Raw genomic sequence first — 17,145 nt, 5'->3', positions numbered from 1 at the left:
AGGGAAAAGGAAACACGTACAAAAATATTTATAGCTGCTCTTTTTTTTTTGTGGTGGCAAGGACTTGGAAATTGAATGGATGTCCATCAATTGAGGAATGGCTGAACAAGTTGTGCTATATGAATGTAATACAATACTATTCTGCTGTAAGAAATGATGATCAGGAGGATTTCAGAGATACCTGGAAACACTTAAGTGGACTGATGCTGAGTGAAGTGAGCAGAACCAGGAGGACATTGTACACAGTATCATCAACATTGTGTGTTGATCAACTGTGATAGACTTGACCCTTAGCAATACAATGGTCCAAGATTGTTCCAAAGGATTTATGATGGAAAATGTTCTCCAAATCCAGAAAAAAAGAACTGTGGAATCTAGATGCAGATAGAACCATACTATTTCTACTTTTTTGGTTTTTGAGTTTTTTCCCTTTTGTTTTGATTCTTCTTTCACAGCATGACTAATGCAAAAATATGTTTAATGTGATTATACATATATAACCTATATCAGATTGATTGCTGTCTTGGGGAGGGGGAGGGAAGGAAGCGAGGGAGAAAATTTTGAAACTAGAAATCTTATAAAAACAAATGTTGAAAACTATCTCTACATTTAACTAGAAAATAATAAAATTATTTTATGATATAAAAAAGAAATGTCTCTACCTGCATAAGTGATCTTATTCTTTCTTATTTTCTCCATCAGATTTACCTCTTTATAATATCCATGCTCTCATTTACCTTGAATGTCTTTCTGACTACTGGATGCTTCCCTATTTTCTACAAACATGTCTATATCTCTCTCATTCTCAAGAAACCCTCACTTAAACCTTCCATTTTTACTATCTTGCCATATCTCTTCTGCCCATTTTAGCTGACCTCCTTGAGAAGGCTGTATATGATAGATGTCTCTACTTCCTCTCCTCTCACTCTCTACAACTTAGCTGCTGACCCCATTATGCAACTGAAACCTCTGTCTCCAAAGTTAGCATGATCTTTTAATTTCCATTAAGTTTGGAATGTCATCTTTCTTGAATTCTCTGTAGCCTTTGACACTATTAATCAATGTCAACTCTTAATAATCTCTTGTCTCTAGGTATTTAGGAAATTATTCTTTCCTGGTTCTCTTCCTCCTTATTTTACCCCTCCTCAGTCTCTTTGTTAGATCTTCATTCAGGGCATAACATAGATGTCCTATAGGGCTCTGATGAATTTTCTTCCTATTTTCTACACACTATTTCACTTTATCATCTCATCAGCTTTCATGGATTCAATTATCATATATATGCCAATGATTCTCAAATCATTGTTATCCAGCTCTAACCTCTATGCTGACCTTTAGTCTTACATCTCCAACTGCCTATCAGGCATTTTGAACTAGATTTCCAATAGACATCTTAAACTCTACATGTCCAAAGCTGAAATCATGATTTTGCTCTTTGTACCCTACCTGTTTCCATACCTCCCTATTAGTATCAAAGGCATCCTCCTTCTCTGTTTCCAAGGCTAATGACCAAGGTGTCCTCCTTGAATCCTCAACTCCATATCCAATTAGTAGTCAAATCCTATTGATTTCACCTTTGCAACATCTCTTGACTATGCCCTCTTCTCTCATCTAATAATATCAGGACCCTTATACAGAATTTTATCTCATACCTGGACTATTCTAATAGTGTTTTATTTTATCTGCCTGTCATACATCTTTCCCCATTCCAGGTCATCCTTCAATCATAAAAGTAACTCTTATAAAATGCTGGTCTGACCATGTCACACACACACACACACACACACACACACACACACACACACACACACACACCACCCATATACTCTCAACACTCTCCAGTTTAGGTGATCTCCTATCATCTCCAAGATCAACTATAAAGTTCGGTATCAGGCATCCAATTCCCTTCAAAACCTACTCATTTCCAAAATTTCTGTTTTATTACACCTTACACCTACCCTCCTATGGGTTGTGATCTAGCAAACCTGGTTTACTTGCTTTTCCCTGAGGAAGATACTCTATCTCCTAACTTTCAGTGACTGTCCCTCATTCCTGTCATGTTGTCCTTCCTCATTTCTGTCTCCTGACTTCCTTCAACTTTCTGTGAAACCTACCTTCAACAGAAAACTTTGCCTAATCCTTCGTAATTCTAGATTTGTTTAGCTATTGATCACCCTTCATTTATCCTGTTTATAATTTGTTTGTACATAGCTGTATTTATGTTGTTGGGACCTCCTCGAGTTTAGGGACTGTCTTTTGACATTCAGGACTTTGTATATCCAGAACTTATACATAGAAGGTGCTTACTAAATACTTATTGACTGAGTAGTTGATCAATATGGAACTTTATTTTAGGAATAACCTTGGACTAAATAAAATAATTTTGTATTTTCTCAAAAACAATCTAGCCAATTCTCCTCACATTGCTCAGTTTTGGTCCTGGTATAATTATTTGTCCATCAAATTCTTACTTTGACTTTGATTTTATGCTTGATGGCCCATATAGCTGTACTGAACATCTTTGGTGATCATAAATCTAAATGTTTATGTCTCACTTGATATCAATAACCATCTGGTGATTTAACAAGGTTGTCTAAACTGTTGAACCTTTCATGGAATAGTGCAATTTTGGTATAAGCAGAGGAAACACCTTATTGGAAGTGAGCCCTTAAGATACCATTATACACTAAGCATTTTTTTAAGAGAGTCAACAAACAAAAAAATAGAGTGGGAACTTATACTATCTACATATCTCTTTTTTCTTTCTTTCTTTCTTTCTTTCTTTCTTTCTTTCTTTCTTTCTTTCTTTCTTTCTTTCTTTCTTTCTTTCTTTCTTTCTTTCTTTCTTTCTTTCTTTCTTCCTTCCTTCCTTTCTTTCTTTCTTTCTTTCTTTTCTTTCTTTCTTTCTTTCTTTCTTTTTTTTTGGTGAGGTAATTGGGGTTAAGTGACTTGCCTAGGGTCACACAACTAGTAAGTGTCAAGTGTCTTAGGCCGGATTTGAACTCAGGTACTCCTGACTCAAGGGACAGTGCTCTATCCACTGTGTCACCTAGCTGCCCCCTACTGTCTACATATTTCACTCAATTTTATTACCATAACAATATTACCTACTATGCAATAACACTTTTGAGAACTTACTTGTTCCCCTCCAACATTTTTATTTTATATGCTACTTATTGATGCTCTACTCATTTTAGTGGTAATAAAATCTGAGGTTTTTCCTTCATAATTCTATTATCATTCCCTCCTTCAGATTTTTTAGAATAAATCTCTTCACACTCTCAAAATTGAGTTGCCTCCCCAACAAATATCTAGTAATGTATTTAGTTTTTATAGTCCACTTTCTTTTCCAATACTTATCTTTATAAATAATATTTCAAATTCTTCTAAAAAATATCTAGACTTCAAAGTCTAGAATTAAACATGGTGGGGAAGGGAATGGTAACTAGCAAACCACTCCAGTATCTTTGCCAAAAAACCTCAAAATAGAGTCACAAAGAGTCAGACACAACTGAAAGACTCAATAGTAAACATGGTGGCAACCTCATTGTCTTGATGGTGTCAAATATTTTCACAGATTGTTGTTTTTTGTTTTTTTTTACTCCTCAATTCAATTTTATATTTAAATTTACTTGGCATGACTTCACTTATTTTGTTCTCTTGAAAAAAAACTTTTTTTAAGCTTTTTTAAAAATGTCACCACTTTTAGTTTTTAGTTGATGCCACTTATAATTGTCTATAAACAAATTTATATTCTAAGTCTGTATTTCCCTTGACTGCCACATCTCTTTATTCAGCAAGTTTTCAAGTGTTTACTGACTGAAATGATTTTCCAAAGCTATTTTAGTTAGTTTAAAACAAACTTAAAAAATTAGCTAAAAAAGAACTTTTTTAGTTCATCTTGACAAAAAACATCTATTGTTTTTCCATCTTTGCAAAAACAAACAAATTAAGTGACAGCAAAGAAAGATCACTACTGGCTTCAAATGGTTGCAAGGATCTGTGGCATTATGCTGGGTACCTATATAGTCTAATATAAACCAGCAGCTTTATTTAACTATTTTTATAATGGTGAGAAAATGTCTTTTGGCAAAATCAGACATTTTGAAGAGTCAAAAAATACTGAAGAAATTTACTAGAGATCATGAGTGGTGAAAAGCAATGTGTTGTCAATTATGTATATTAAACTTAGAGTAAAAATTGGGAAATTGTAGGAGTTGTAGGAAAAAAATGTAAACTACATAAATACATAAAAATCAGTGAAATTATTCAGTTGGTTCATTAAATCTGAAATAACATCCATAACACACTTGATTTGCAAGTATAAAGTTTCAATATCACACAATAAATTTAGTGGGAATTGGAAAACCATATCATATGAGACTTCTATATACCTTCTATTAATTTTTCAGCACATAGACTATTTTACATTCATTATCTTTTTAAGACTCTGATTTAATAAAAAAATAAACTTTTGTATATAAAAATCTCAGAGTTATAAGGAAACTTAAAGAGAAACACAACCTCACCCTAAGCAGGTATGTACTCCAAAGTAGTCCTATATGATAAGATCTTCTAACTTGGTAGGACCTTCCAGAGACCATGTCGAGTTTCTTAACCTTCAAGAAGCCAGAGTCACCTCAGAACCATGATGACACATTGGATGAGGACTTAAGTAGAGAAACTTGCAATAGAACTTGTAGGAAAGAAATTATTGTTTGTTCTAGGACCAAGTCCCAAATTTTGAAGCATCCTTAATTTACTCCAAAAAATTATATGTTGTTGTTGCTGTTGTTGTTCTTCCATTTGAGGTATTATTTATTTGTAAAATATAACAATTACTTGTAAAACTATTTAGACATTCATTTCATTAATTTAGATTATATAAGTTAATAAATTTTATTTTTGTCCTAAACCTTTAGGATTCCAGTTTGAGCAAAAAGTTTAGTAAAAGACAGAAAATTAGGGATCTTACACAAAACCCTATAATGAATTCTACACAGTGATATTTTATCAGGAATTGAACTGCTTGCAATGAATTTCCATAACCCATGATTTTCTAAGCTTTAAAATGTAATTATATGTAGTAATTTATAATTATTTTGCCTGTTCTTTTGCAGAGACTCTAATAGCTTCCCTGATAAATGACTATTTTCCACAATCTGGTATGCCAACAACTGAGTTAGAACAACCTGACCATATGCCTATCACTGCAGGCAAAGTCTAGGAGGGGGGCTGAGGTGGCACAAGAAGACTGGATAAAATCACTTTATACTCTCAAGAAAGTAGCAATATTACTACTACTACTACTACTACTACTACTACTACTACTACTACTACTACTACTACTGCTACTGCTGCTACTGCTGCTATTGCTGCTATGACTTCAACTACTATCTATCTAGCTAGAATTTTCATAAAACATTAAGGTTTGTAATTGACAAGATGATTGAAAGATGTCAAATGAGATATTGAATGACAGATTAAAATGCTTGGACATCAGAAATCAGCAACATATGCTTAAAGGATATTTGGTGCTCAGGAACAAAATCAACTAGTTTCCTCACAGAGAAATATATTTTCTTTTTCACACTCCTCATTTAGAAGGGGAGAGAAGCAAAATTCATTAATTCCAAACACAAGGGATCCAGACCGTAAATCTGGGTGAGGCTTATACCTTTTTAAAGCTGCAAATTGAAGTTAACAGATCAAAATCAATTAGGTTCGCTAATCTGTTCACAAAGGTGTAAATTCTTAATCAGAATTTATTACAAGGCTAACAATATAATTTAATGGTACTACTTAAATCTTGAACAGACTATCTGGCCCTCAGAATCTGGTCCACTTTATTATTTTGCAAAGGAATTAAAAGCCCCTTAAGTTTACTTTAGATCCCTGATAAAATTTAGAATGCTGAGAATCAGACTATTAAATGCATGCAAAATTGTACAGAATAAGTTTTGAAACTATAGTATCCCTCTAAAGTTAAGTATATTAACACATTTTATGAGAGCTTACATTCAAGTTCATATCAGCCATTGAGTATTCCTTCTATCTTAAAGAGCTCTCCTTTTATTTACTTTTTTTTCTTTAACTCATTTCAAAACCTTTATAGTTTCTATTCACACCAGGTAAGAAGAACATTGAATACACTGGCTGTGCCATTTAAGGTGTAGTCACCGGCATGCCAGGGTTTGGTTCTAGTCACAGGTGACAGTAGAAGTATTCCCAAAGGCCATCCAGCTTTGAACAGAATGATAAGCTGCAAAACTTTTTCTACAGATGCTTCAAGACAGTGTTCTTTCAAAGTTACATTAAGGGTCTTTACGAATGTTAAATGAAGCATTTAAGACTAAATAATTCTTAGTGAATAATAGAACAAGGGGAGGGTTTTGCACTGTTACCTTCCATTCTATAGCATGCAGTGTTTTCTGGAGCAATGTGCTTACTGGCCTAGTCAAACAAACCTCATTTTATATTTATTATTTTGGAAATTTTGAAGTCAAATTGTTGAAAAATGACTTCCAGGAGAATTTCAAAGTATGTGATATCCTGATTATATGGAATTCAAGGTGATTTGTATTATTTCTATGAAGGTCTTTTAAATGTTCTGTTCATACTAAAAGTATCACTTCTGAAGTAATATACGTTGATTTACTTCAAGTACATCAGAAAATTATCTTGAGTAAAGCTCCTTATACATTGGAGATACAACATTCTTAATACTTAAACAATTGTTTAGTCTATTTTCAGTCAAAAATGAGGAACAATTTGAAACTGTATAGACGCTGTTTTGAAACTAACAGCTTCAGTTCCATTCAGTGAAAAGAATGTTGATTCTGGAGTCATAGGACCTGAGTTTGAATAAGTAAACTTAGGTGGCCTTAGCTCCTTTACCTCACCTGATCTTAGTTTTCTCATCTCTAAAAGGAAAGTTTTAGACTAGATAACTTTTCAGCTCCCATTCAGTTCAGTATTGAGGATAATATGATCTTCAGGCTGTGCTAATCAGGTAACAGGATATTCACATGTGGCCCTACAATCTTGTGGTTCACACAATTGTCCTCTTTTCTCCTTTTTGACATTGACTTCTTCCTCTAGATTTTTTCTAACCTCCTTTCTCTTAGCAAAATTTAGCTCATCAGTACGCTACTCCCCAGTGCCCTGTTTTCTTCTTCAGAACTAGCTAATCTTATAAGAGAGTCCCTATTGTTGATTTAATATGTACAAGTATGACCTTGCTGGGTAATTTATTTTAATAAAGGCTTTGAAAATACTAGAATTTGACAAAAAAAGATTGAGTCTAATGATAATGCTGGCTTCACTTTGTCAGACTATCATAAGATTTGGAATCCTTTAAAAACCACCTATAATTCTATCATTGTATCTTCAAGCAATTTAGGTAAGGGGGGGGGCAGAGCAATGAGGGTTAAGTGACTTGTCCAGGGTCACACAGCTAGTAAGTGGCAAGTGCCTGAGGTTGAATTTGAACTCAGGTCCTCCTGAATACAGGGCCAGTGCTTTATCCACTGTACCACCTAGCTGCCCCAGTTTAGGTGAATATTGAGAATCCCAGATAGGATGCACAAGGAAGAATAGGTGACCTGATAAAAAAGAAAGTAAAATAACCCAACTTGGTGAAAAGGAACTATTTACAATGAGAAAGGTAATCAGGGAGATTGGACAAACATCAGATCCACTGTGGAACTGGCCACTAAATCAAGGTTTGTTTCTATAGAGTTGTTGATTGTCTTTAGTTCTTTAAGGGGACCATGACATCAGCAATGATATGACTTGCAATGAATTGGATTTAAGGGAGGCATGGCTTTGCAAAGTCACCAAACTTACTCTCTCCTCCAGAGCCATCTATCTCACTGCAAGGGAGACCTTGGTTTTTTAAACTGACCCCTTTCCCTAGCCTCACTTTGCCTGAGGCCACACCCACTCAGTGATTAAGGCTAATTAAGAAATAAGGCCAAGAAAGGCCTCTTTTACCAAGCCAAAAAGAAAATAAACAAATGAATATTCATGAATGAATAAGATAGATAGGTAGATAGATAGACAGATAGATAGATAGATAGATAGAATCGGAGGGCAGAACCCTCAGGAATGTTTCTGACCAAAATAGAAACAATTGCTATTTAAGCCCATTCCGAGAGCAGTCTATAGGTCAAACAATGCCCAAATGAGGCCTGGGCTGGAATGTCCTCTCAGATAACATTCTACAGGGTTATTATAAAGTCAAAGCAAGATCAAGAATTGGGAGGGAGAGATCTAGGACCCTAGTTTGCATATCAGGGTTTAGGGAATGGTACTCATTCATGTATGCTTAGGGTGGGGAGGGTTGGGAAATTGACTGTTAATATTTAAATTCCTTGCAGTGGTAAATAGGGCCTTTCAGTCTTACTGCCAGACTTACTTTGATAAGAACCCTCAGGAGTTTGTGGCTTTTTCATTTATCATATCTGGGAAGCTACAGAAGTACTTACATATAAGCAACTAATTCTCCCTGAGTTTTTCAAGTAACAGCATGCAAATGGTGTTCTACTCTACCTATACCCATATATCTAATTCCACATATAACATAAGGTGAAACTTTCCTGAGTTGACTTTCTACATTTGCGTTCTTTTGTGAGCCAACATAATATGAGGGCATCATGGACTGGGTATCAAGAAGGAGGAACGGGTTTGAGCCCTGACTTTCTTATGTTAGCACTGACAAATCACCTCTCTGGGGTTTTTGTTGTTGTTTTGTTGTGTTGCATCTGTATAGTGAGAAAGTTAGACTACTAAGTAATCTCTTTTAAGTCTCTTAAAGAAGTTAATAATGTATGGTGAATGAATGCACTGATAAACCAAAGGTATTCACTAAAACTTCTGTTTTGTTTCAATGCTTGATAATACTTCCATAAAAAGTATTTTCTCCTGGATACGGAATTTCACACTTGGGAAAAACTTAGAAACTATGAAGTTCCTAATTTAAAAGACTTAGAAATTGAGACACAAAGTGGTTAAGTAACATACCAGTTAGTGAGAGTTAGGACAAAGCTCCAGGTCTCCTGATTCTCAACATACTGCTATAAATACATTACAGTGAATGTTCCTTTCTCTCTATTTAATGATTCAACATGTCACAGTGCCTTGGGGTTATAACCTCAACAAGAATTCTTACTATTTAGTAATATAGGTGGGGAGATATAGGAGATTCAGCTGGATCTGTGCTTACAGATCTTAGGAAGCTTGAGAGGCAGGTTATTTATGGGTTATTTTCCCTATTAAAAAAAAAGTTGACATTCCTGTCATCAATTTGTTTTCTTATCATTTGCTTGGAAGTCTGCTTTAGTTGAGGGACCATAATGTGTTAAGCACTTAAAGCTTCAAAGAAAAGACAACTGCAAACTTGCTCTGGTGTTAATTAGACAGTACTGAAATTCAGAAACCATGTCTTCTTAAAGGAGGAAAAATGAATCCTCCTTTAAGTACTCCTGTCTGGCTTTTATTTTTTTACAAAGGTAAGATGATTGGGGATCAAAAGGTTGAAGAGGATTTATTCAAACAAAGGTTTCTTGGTAGATGCCTGAGTAGAAAAGTTCCTATTTAATCAGATTGACTTTCTTTCAAGTCATTTTTTAAAAAACCATCTGAGTACCTTATTCAAAAAATCTTCTAATAGCATATAATTTTTAGCCCTATCAAGTTAAAATGGCTAACAGAAAATTAAAGAGTACCCTTTTAATGATTTTTAAAAGAGTAAAGAGCCCCAATGAATATATTTAAGAAAAATTATATTTCTTTCATCCTGTGCACATTGGAACCAGACATTTAGAATTTTGTAATCTTAATATATTACTCACTTCCCTCTCCAAAGATCATTGGAATATCAGTCTTCATTCTCCAATGAGTAAAAAATAATTCTGGTAATTTTTTTTAGCAATGTGGCTATTTAGTGCAATATGATATGGTTTCAGATGTTTGTTGAATTTGAATTTGTTTAACATGAGGCCTCTAATTGAAGTGTATCTTGATCTTGTATCTGACCTTTGTTGCTAAATGTTTTGGTTTTTTTTAATCAATGACTTAAAGATGTATATGACATTCTTGGCAAAGTGGCAGATAACTTAAAGATCTAAGGGATAGCTAACACATTAGAAGACAATATTGAGAGCTAAAAAGATACTGAGGAAGGATCAGCCAATTCAATTAAGATGAAATTTAACCGAGATAAATGCTGAGGAATTTTTTGGTGGGAATGCCTTGTTTTTGATTTTTTTTTTTGATCTTAGTCGTTTCTGGAAATAGATCTCTCCTTGGGACCTTCACTTGTTCCTTCCCTTCTCTAGACTTCAGGATCCTCAAAGTATAAATAAGGTTGTTGGTATATATGGCCTCTATAATCACTTTGAGTCTTTTAGTTGGCGGTATGTGGGGTGGGTGTTCAGGAAGGACTAGCACCTTGGGTGTGAGTAGTTTTTTTAATCTTTTTTCAGGATTGTTAATAAACATTTTGTATCCACCTATGGCTCCATGAAGCTATAAAATATGTAGCAACTACCTCCCAATACAAACCATTTCATCAGATGGGCTAAACCAAGCTAAGGGTAATCAGCAGGCCTCACACCCATCAGTGAGTTGGGAAGATGTTTGCCCCAAGCATGTGAAGACATCACCCAACAGAATGGGCAGATGAGAACAGTTTGTTCCAATCACTATGAAGGCAGCCCAAGTGGGAACTTCGAATTTCTTAAAGCTTGGTTACACATCAAAGAGTCATCCATTGCATACCAAGTCATTGCTTGTGTTTTGACTTTTGTTTTGCCACTTGATTTTGATGACTATGGAAGAGTGAAGCAATCAAATTTATACAACTCTGCATCATTTAAATTGAATTCACACACAAGTCAAGACATCACCAATCATCCACTGTTTTACTATTTTACCTACCTTAAAGTCTTTTGGCAATGGGCAAGTGATGAAACAGCAGGTCCAAATACACTGGAAGCTGTAGCCACAACCCTGCACACAGGTGGCCCAGGGTATTTGTTCATCATCGCACTGAATTGAAACAGCAGTGGGATTCTGCAGTCCCCTAGTTGTTGCATCAGCTTTCTTTTGGGGACCACTCTATTCATCTCCTGGCATGAGGAAGGCACTAGAAAAGGTATTCTAAAATTGCTTTACCTCACCATGGCCTGTTTACTGCAGTAGGATTGAGGATTCCACCCTATGGTCAAAACACATACAAAAAAGTACAACAATTTTTGCAAAGATGATTCTACTCACCATAAGTACATGAAATGTTCACACATTCGTGGACAATAAAAAATCCAGTAGACCTGAGAGATGAACATGTCTTGATGACAGTCAACTCTGCCAGTACTACATCCAAATAGCAGCCCTGAGTAAAACAAAGCCGGCAAATAAAGGTCAACTTGCTGAAATTGGAGTTGGATACATGCTTTTTCTAAAGTGGACACTATGATGAGGAAGACCTTGAAACTCGCTTAGGTTTTTTTTTTTTTGAGGCAATTGGGGTTAAGTGATTTGCCCAGGGTCACACAGTTAGTAAGTATTAAGTGTCTGAGGCCTGATTTGAACTCAGGTCCTCTTGACTTCAAGGCCAGTGCTCTATCCACTGTGCCACCCAGCTGCCCCTGGTATAGGTTTTATAATCAGATATAATCTAGTCAGCAAACTTGTATGTCTCACAGGAGTGAATGTCAGGCTCATGGCAATGGGACTGCCACTTGCAAGAAAGTACCATCCTACCATTATCAGTGCATATACTCCCACAATCATGAATGCTGGTGGGTTAAAAAAAATCTTTGAAGATCTTGCAACACTGAAAGAGGATAAGCTTATAATTCTAGGTAACTCCAATGCCATAGTAGGCACAGTCTTTTAGGCCTGAGGGGGTGGGGGTTGAAGTAGGAAACAGCAACAAAAATAGTTAACTACTACTGAAGACTTATACATCTCATGATCTACACATCATCACTGTATTACACTTATCTAATGTGTATATATATATATCAGGGGTGCACCCTTGAAGCAAGCATAGGTATCATCAATGTAAGGAGAAGGGACAGGCAGGATATGAAAGTGATGACAGCAATGATTCACATTCAACAAAAGTGGCAGCCCCAAGGCAAGATGACAGTCAGATTCAAAATCAACAGATGAGAGTTCTTCTCTCTGTGTGAACATGTTCATTGCTGACCTGAAGGGAAAGCTGAGTCATCATATCATTAGCAACAGTGGAGCAAAAATAAAAGAGGAGATAGCTTTCAGACTTTGTGTACAGAACCACATTTGCTCATCTGGACCAAGACATTAACAAACAAGAAGATTGGTTTGAAGAAAATTATGGGGAAATGCAGCAGCAGCTAAATGAGAAAGGAGAACTCCTCCTGCCAGCAGGGCAGCTCAGCCATCTCCAAGAAGGCAGTATTTAAATCAATCAAAAGTATGGTGAAATTGAAGCTTAAAGAGATACAGGATTCTTGGCTCAGTGAAAGTGAAGCTTAGGGAGAAACAGGAATGTTTCTTGGCTCAGTATGGAGGCAGATAAGATTTAATTTTATGCTGATATCAACAATCCAAAGCACTTCTATGATACCCCAAAGACTATCTATTGGTCAAAGACCTATGGTGCATCTCCACTACTCAGTTTTAATGGAGCCACACTGATCAGTGATAAGGATATGCTTAGTCATAAAGATGAGGAGAAATGGGCTGAACACTTCCATAGTGTTCTCATCAGAATATCATCAACCAATGTTGAAGCCTTATTAATCATATGGCTCAGATTCTACTGAATCCTTCTCTAGCTGAACTTTCAACTGAAGAAGAGGTATTGAATAACATCAGGCTTCTCTTGAGTGGCAAAGTGTCTCATGCTGATTCTATCCCAGCAGATATCTATAAGGCAGTGGGTCTATTCCTGAACCTAACTGAAAGTCAGATTATATGACAAGAAGAGGTTATTCCCCCTAGGAGATCAAGGATGTTTCCATTGTCCATCCCTATATAGGAAATAGAAACAGGCTGTCCTAACTACAAGACATTCTTTCTTTTAGACATTGCTAACAAGACTCTTGCCAGAGTCGTCTTTAACTGACTGATCCTTGAACTGGAAGATATCATCTGCTCAATAGCCAGTGTGGGATCCAAAAGAGCTGAGAATGGTTGGTCTGATGTTTGATGCCTGATATCTCTAAGAGAAATGCCAGGAGCAGAATAAAGGCTTGTATACAATGTTCATTGATCTGGCCAAGGCCTTTGATAGTGTGAGTCTTGAGGGTATATGGAATGTCATAGCAAAATTTGGTTGCCTAGAAAAGTTCATCAGTACTGTATTCCAATTTCATAATGCCCTATTCACATAAGTTCTATATGAAGGATGATGCTCTACACTTTTCCAATCACCAGTGGAGTGAAGGAGGACCATGAACTTGTCCCTATGTTGTTTTTTTTGTTTGTTTGTTGTCTGTTTAGAATTTTATTTTCCAAATTACTTGTAAAAGCAAATTTTGACATCAATTTTTTAAAACTTTGTGTTCCAACTTCTCTTCCTCCCTCTTTTCACCCCCACCCCCAAAAACTCATGCAATTCAATGTAAGTTATACATGATTAGTCATGGAAAATATCTCTACATTAGCTAGGTTGTGAGAGAAAACAGATAAAAACAAAACTTCAGATTAAGGAGTTGTCCAAAAAAATGTGTTTCAGTCTGTTTTCAGATACCATCAGTTCTTTCTCTGTAGGTGTATTGCAATTTTCATGAGTCCTTCAGAGTTATATTGGATCACTGACTTGCTGAAAATAACCACCTCCTTCCCAGCAGATCATCTAACACTATTGCTACTATTCTGTATACAGTACATTTCTCTCTGCCTCAGTTCATGTGGGTCTTTCCAGGTTTTTCTGATAGTATCCTGTTCATCATAACTTTTATACAGTATCTTAAACTTGATGAAGACTTTTCTTCACAATAGCCCATCAGAGTAGGTACTATATGTTTTGACATTGTAGAGAATCATCATAATTAATTCCCTCCATCCTATTCCCTTCCAATGATATTTAATATATTTTATATCTTATTTTTCCCTATTCCTCCTCAAAAAGTGTTTTGCTACTTACTGCCCCCACCCCCGCTCTACCCTAACTTCATTCACCCTTCCCTCCTTATCCTCGCCCCCTTCTACTTTCCTGTAGGGTTAAATAGATTACTCCTCCGAATTGGGTGTGTATGTTATTCCCTCCTTGAGCCCACTCTGATGAGGTTAAGTGCTTTGAGTTAATTCTGTTTTCTTAAATTTTTCTTCCTCCCTCCCTCCTCAACTCTCCCCATGAAATCAAGCAATTCAATATATGTCATACACGTATTGTTATGAAGAACATCTTCACCTTCTTTGAAAGTGTTCTGCTTTTTACAGCTCCCTCCCCCAAACTTCCCTTTCCTCCTTCCCCTCTTCTCCCCCCCCCTTATCTCCTTCCCCACCCACTTTTCCACATGGGAAAAATATATTACCATACCTACTTGAGTATATATGTTATTCCCTCTTTGAGCCAATACTGATGATAGTAAGGTTCACTCACTGCCCTATTCCTTCCAAACTTCCCCTCCCCTCTATAAGTTTTTTTCTTGTTTCCTTCATGTGATCTACCTCTCCCCAGTCCACCTCTCCCCTTCCCCCTCTCCCAGTCTATTCCTCCTACACCTAAACCCTATTTTAAAGATGACATCATGGAATAGCTAGGTGGTACAGTGGACAAAGCATTAGCCCTGGACTCAGGAGGCCCCAAGCCCAAATCCAGCCCCAGACATGACACCCCACCTTGTTTGCCCCACAAAGAATAAGGATAAACAAAAAATGAATGCTGTAAAAATATCATCCCTTCATATTCAGTTCATACCTGTGTCCCCTGTGTATTCTTTACTGAGAAAGATTTTATGAGTTGGAAATAGTATCTTCTCATGTAAGAATGTAAACAGTTTAACCTTTTAATGCCCATCATGGTTTCTATTTCCTGTTTACCTTTTTATGATTCTATAGGGTCTTGTATTCAAAAGTCAAAATTTCTATTCAGCTCAGGTCTTTTCATCATAAATGCTTGAAAGTCCCATTTTTTCCTCTGAAAGATTATAATCAGTTTTGCTGGGTATGTGATTCTTGGCTGTAGTCCCAGTTACTTTGCCCTCTGGAATATCATATTCCATGCCCTCCGGTCCTTTAATGTAGATGCTGCGAGATCTTGTTTTAGCCTTATTGGAGCTCCACAGTATTTAAATTCCCTTTTTCGAGCTGCTCGCAATATTTTCTCCTTGACCTGGAAGTTCTGGAATTTGGCTATAATATTCCTGGAGATTTTCCTTTTGGGATCTCTTTCAAGAGGTGATTGGTGAATTCTTTCAATTTCTATTTCACCTTCTGCTTCTAGAATATCAGGGCAATTTTTTTTCTTACAATTTCTTAGATGATGATGTCTAGGCTCTTATTTTGGTCCTGGTTTTCAGGTAGTCCAATGATTTTCAAATTATTTCTCCTGGATTTATTTTTCAGGCCAGCTGTTTTTCCAAGGAAATATTTCACATTGCCTTCTATTTTTTCATTCAATTGGATTTGCTTTAATGTGTCTTGATTTCCCATTAGGTCACTAGCTTCCATTTGTTCAACCCTAATTCTTAGGCAATTATTTTCTTCAGACAGCATTTTTATCTCCCTTTCCATTTGACTTTTCAAGCTGTTGACTTTTTTCTCATGACTTTCCTGCATCGCTCTCATTTCTCTTCCCATTCTTTCCTCCCTTTCTCTAAATCTTCCTTCTCTCTCTCCTACTTTCTCTTCAAAGTCCATATTGAGAGTTTCCATGACCTGAGGCCAGTTCATATTTTTCTTGGAAGCTTTGGATCTAGATGCCCTTAAGTTGTTGTCCTCTTCTGATGGTGCACCTTGATCTTTCTTGTTGCTGAAGAAACTTTCTATAGTTCTCAACTTCTTTTTGCTTGCTCATCTTGCCATATTTTACTTGACTTTTAACTCCCCACTGGGGGGGCTCTGCTTCTAGGCTATACTACTCCCCCCAACTTCAGAGGGTCCCAGGTGTTTTGTTTTGAGGGAGGGCAAGTTTTTCTCTCGTCTGACCTGTTCTCTGATCCAAAGATAACCTCAAGCCTACTTACTAAACAACCAGCCAGAAAAGCTTTTTGTGGTGTGGGTCTTAGCTGCAATGAGCCTGAGTCCCTCCCCCACCCAGGCCCCCCATTGCTCAGGATTTCTTCCTGGTTCTCTGCTGGGGAGGGACAGCTGAATTCCCCTCTAGGTCTCGCTGACACCCTTGCACTTCCCCCCCCCCCCCCGGGCAGCCATTCAGCCCTCTCACCCAACAAAAGCTCAGTTCCAGAAGACACTGGTGCTACAGCTGATTCAGAGGCTCGGGGGTTAAGTTCCTCTGGTGTGGTGTGTCTAGTGTCTCTGTCAGTGCAATTGTGGGGTTGGACTTTACCAGTAGCTCAGCACGTCCTCCTTTAATCTGTCTATAGCTGGAAAATAATCTCAGCCCATATTTCTGTGGGTTTTTCTGCTCCAGAGGTTCTTTTATTGCTGTTTTGAGGTAAATGTATCAGGAGCTCTGTGCACTTAATGTCTTTCTTCTGCTCCACTCCCTCTATCCCTATGTTTTTGAGCAAGATATTTTCAGCAATGTTGTCAGATACATTCAACAAGGAGGAAAATGGGATGAAGGTAAGCTTCCACAATGATGGCAATCTATTTAACTTGAAAAAGGCTTCAAGCCAAGACTAAAGTGGAGAGTGTCACAAAAATTTCTAAGTCCCAATGTTAGACAAAGAAAAATAAGTCTCCAAGTCAAAGAAAATAGGTTTATTTAGAGAGAGGGGTCCTGTCTCACAATAAAGCCAGTCTCAGGTGCAGGACCCAAAGACCCGAGCTTCAGGATTCATGAATATTTATGCCTTAAGTCAAGAAGTACAATGTTTGCTATAATGGCATTTGTCTGCATATATATTCTTACAGCATCATACTCTTTTTTAAGACATAATGGTTAAGCATTTGCATTATAAGTGCCTCAAATATACCTCAAATATAAAGAAGTAGCATGCATTTTTCCCCTTAATAGCATAT

This window comes from Dromiciops gliroides, chromosome 6 (assembly GCF_019393635.1).
Source record: "Dromiciops gliroides isolate mDroGli1 chromosome 6, mDroGli1.pri, whole genome shotgun sequence".
NCBI lineage: Eukaryota > Metazoa > Chordata > Mammalia > Microbiotheria > Microbiotheriidae > Dromiciops > Dromiciops gliroides.
This window is presented reverse-complemented; position numbering follows the sequence as displayed.